A 4,456-nucleotide genomic window follows, 5' to 3' on the forward strand; every position below is an offset into this window, starting at 1 on the left:
TTACTATGGATAAAATGGGTGATGCAGACGAAGGACACTCTTGTGTGATAGGATGGATAGTAAGGTCCTAAACCCTAGGAAAGTTTGTGGTCTCGATAGTTAGGGTTTGAACAACCGGGGGACATGAGGGCTACTCTATAATAGGGGGTTGAATAGGCTCATCAAGTGTCTCATGGGTACCGACTAGTATATCTACTGGTGGCATCACCGGAGAAACTTTATCACCTATCAAAGGGCACCAAGGATGATGAGAAGGAATGCGCATCCGACATACCCGTGTACAGAAGAATGTCCGCATACCATGGTCCAGCCTCCTCAATCGGTGATAGACGGAGCAAGAATGTGATATCATCCTATTCATTAAGATATATAATTCAAAATTTTTGTAATATTCAAGGAATTAATTAACTCAATAATTAATAATTACATACCTGATTAACATTGAGAATAGTGCCAATATGACTCCAAGTAGGAACATCTCATATATGCCACTTGAAAATCTGTGGAGATGCATGGATATCAACCATATCCACCCAATCATACAAGGTGTCCATCGCCTCATATATCCAATACTACAATACAACCATTAATGGTTAAAACAAATCAATTCGTATTTTTGCCAATTAATATATATAATCAAGAAAAATATAAACTTACTTGAAAAGCAAACGAAAATCTGTAAAGGTCATATTTACGTATTTTGGGCATTCGACCAGAATAGACTCTGTCACTTACCTGGGATATTGACTTGTATGTTATCTGCCACACTAGAATGCCTTAGGGATAAGAATTAAACTCATTCAGATGATCAATCAACTGTAGGTATTCAGTAGATACTTTCTTTCATCGATCATTCTCCAACAACATATAGAAGCAATACAACAATGTTATCTTGACGGCGTCAATATCATCATCCCCTCATGGTCTAGTTAGAAAAATATGCTCAATGTCATGATACTACACTTTCTGACAACCCCAAAAGTAGGTATCTCTAATCCTATGTCTAAATGCGCATGGAATATATGATGAAAATGCAATGAGCCAACTAAATGATAGCCCTGTCATCAAGGAAAACTCTAATGGGTTGAATTTAACGTCAATACCAATAACATTAAACCATAACTTATCTTTAACTGAGGGTCGATATAACTGTTGCAGGAGAAATGCATGCACTAACACTCCGAAAAACTTAATATCTGGTAGATGAAAGAGATGCCCAAAATATGTCCTCTCAAACAATCAAAGCTACTCTGGGGTCAGTGTTGACCTAATCTTTGACATGGCAGTGCACTGCACATGACATATCACCTATGCTTGGAAGTGTCTTAACTTATCGGGAATTTATAGCTCGCCTTTGATACGTTTTTTTTTATGAGAAGTATCTTGTAAAAAAATTTGAAAGTTTGTAAGAATTTTATAAAAAAAAAAGATATATAAATAGATACGAAAATAAAAATTCTAAAAAATACGAGTCGATATATCCTAAAATGGCAAAAATCAAAAAAACAAAATTGAAATTCGAATTTTATATATTGAAATACCCAAGAAGGTTAATAATAAAAAATTTGTTCAAAAATCTGAAAAGTACGGGTCGATACTTTACAAAAATGACAAAAATCTCAAAAACAGAATTGAAATTCAAATCTCATATGTTGAAATATTCTAGAATGTAAACTTTCAAAAAATCGCTAAGAAATTTGGAAAATAAGAGTCGATATATCTTAAAATGGTCAAAATTGAAAAAACGAAACTGAAATTTGAATTCTATACGTTGAAATAACAAAGAATATCAATAATAAAACAATCGCTCGAAAATCTGAAAAGTATGTGTCAATACTTTTCAGAAATGACAAAAATTTGAAAAACGAAATTAAAATTCGAATCCTATACATTGAAATACCCTAGAATGTCAACTTTCAAAAAATCACTCAAAAATCTGAAAAATATGAGTCAATATATCCTAAAATGATGAAAATAAAAAAAAAAACAAAATTTGAATTCTATACATTGAAATACCCTAGGATGTCAACAATCAAAAAGTTACGCAAATCTGAAAAAGTACGAGTTGATATTTTTCAAAAATGACAAAAATCTTAAAAATAGAAGTGAAATTCGAATTATATATGTTAAAATACCCTAGAATATCAATAATCAAAAAATCATTCGAAAATCTAAAAAAATATGAGCCGATATATCTTAAAATGGTGAAAATCGAAAAAACTAAACTAAAATTTGAATTTTATATGTTGAAATTTCCTAGAATATCAACGATCGAAAAAAAGCTTAAAAATATGAAAAAACAGATCTAAATTTCGAAAATTAAATATTGAAATATCCTTGAAACAAAAAAAACAAAATATCGGCTATAAATTTCATTATTACATAGTAAAATGTGTCTAGAAAAGCACAAAAATAAAGAAACGAATGTCAAATTCAAAAACTATATATCGAAACATCCTAAATTAGGAAAAACGGATATGAAATTCAAAAACTACACATCAAAAAAGGCCAAACGACTATTTCCCACCCAAGGTTTGATGTTTTCTCAAAAGTCCCCCCTTTAACTATGGAAACACCAAATACCCACCCATGGCCGGTTAGATTTAACAAAACCCTAACGCCTGAAAATTTTATCTCTTTTTGCCCCCCTAAACTTTAAAAACTAAAATTTTCCCTCAGCCTAAGTTTTAAAAAATGGCAGTTTCAACCTAGAGTTTGGTTTTGAAATCTCCGAAGACCGTTCTGGCTCCATTGCCGACGACTTCTCCCTCCCGAAGTAGCCTCTCCTTCCGACGAATGCTTTCCTCCCATTTGGAGGCTTGATCGACGTCAGAGACGCCTTGGGAGACGAAGACGAAGCCGTCGTCTTTGTCTGGGAAGACGATCGTCTTCCTAGAAGAAGACCTCTGGGAAGACGACCGTCTTCCCAGATGAAGACAACGACTTCGTCTTCGTTTGGGGAGACGAAGAACTTCGTCTTCCCCGACGAAGTTCTTCGTCTCCTAAGGCATCGATCGAGCCTCCAAATGGGAGGAAAACATTCGTCGAAAGGAGAGGCTGCTTCGGAAGGGAGAGGCCATCGGCAATGGAGCTAGAATGGTCGTCGGAGATTTCAAAATCAAACTCTAGGGTGAAACTGCCATTTTTTAAAACTTAGGCTGAGGGAAAATTTTAGTTTTTAAAGTTTAGGGGGGCAAAATTAGATTCTATTTTAGTTTATTTTTAATATTATAGCAAAAATGATGATTTTACCCTTACCACCATTAGGGTTTTGTTAAATCTAACCGGTCATGGGTGAGTGTTTGGTGTTTCTATAGTTAAAGATGGAAACTTGAGAAAACATCAAACCTTAGGTAGGAAATAGTCGTTTGGCCCATCAAAAAACTCTATATGTGAAAAATATCAATTTACGCCCTTATAAAATTTCTACAACAGGTCCAATATTTTTTGCCCCCTTATCAATTTTTTAATCTTCAATAACCCCTACAGTTTAAAAAAAGTCAATTTCCCCCCACCCACGGTTTTATGTAAAATTTTACACATACCCTCATGGATTTCCCCCGTTTCCCTCTGGCCCTAATATTTTGAAAAAGCTAACCCCCCCTTACCTATGGGTGATCTCTCCTCCCTATAAGAGAATTCATTTGGTCCGTGGGATTCACTATTCCCACAGACCCGAGCGTCGATAACTCTGACACATTTTTCAATCAAAAATCGTCGTTTCTACCTCCAATTTTAACACAAATCAAATCTACACATCCGATAACACAAAACCCTTTAAGAATTTTTGGCAAAACAACCAAAAATCAAAACATTTTATGTATTGTTCAAAATCGGAACCCTAAAAAGTTAAACTATAAAATTTCTCTCAAATCTCCATAATTCTAACAATAAATTGATTCAAACAAAAGTAGGGATGATGTACTAACTTTTTTTGTCATTTTCAATCATCGAAAAAAGCAAAAAATCGACAAAAAAGATGAAAATTCATGCACCTGTGGAAGACCCGTGGGAGACCCTTTTTTCTTTGGATTTCAACAGTGAATCTATGGGAATTATATAAAATTCTTGGTTTATATATGGGGATAGTTTGGTCATTTCACAAAAATAGGGCATTTTGGCTTAATCTTGGTAATTTTAGTCATTTAATTTAATTTCCCAATTTACTAACAATTGAACATACTTTATAACATAATTTGACAAATATTAATAGTATTTTAATATAGCTTTCAAAAGTATGGTAGATGTATAAAAAATTAAGTTAATGTTAGAGTTTTTCTTTTCTCAAGCGATGTAGTAAATATATAATGTGTAATTCCCATGTCAAACCAATTGATACCAAAAATCTCAAATCAAACATGAGTTTAAGGGTCTTTATTGTCTTCCTCTCTCTCTCTCTAGATACTTTTTAAAAACAAAATTGTGAGCCCGATAAAGCAAAAAACATATAATACTT

The sequence above is a fragment of the Mangifera indica genome, chromosome 20 (assembly GCF_011075055.1).
Source record: "Mangifera indica cultivar Alphonso chromosome 20, CATAS_Mindica_2.1, whole genome shotgun sequence".
NCBI lineage: Eukaryota > Viridiplantae > Streptophyta > Magnoliopsida > Sapindales > Anacardiaceae > Mangifera > Mangifera indica.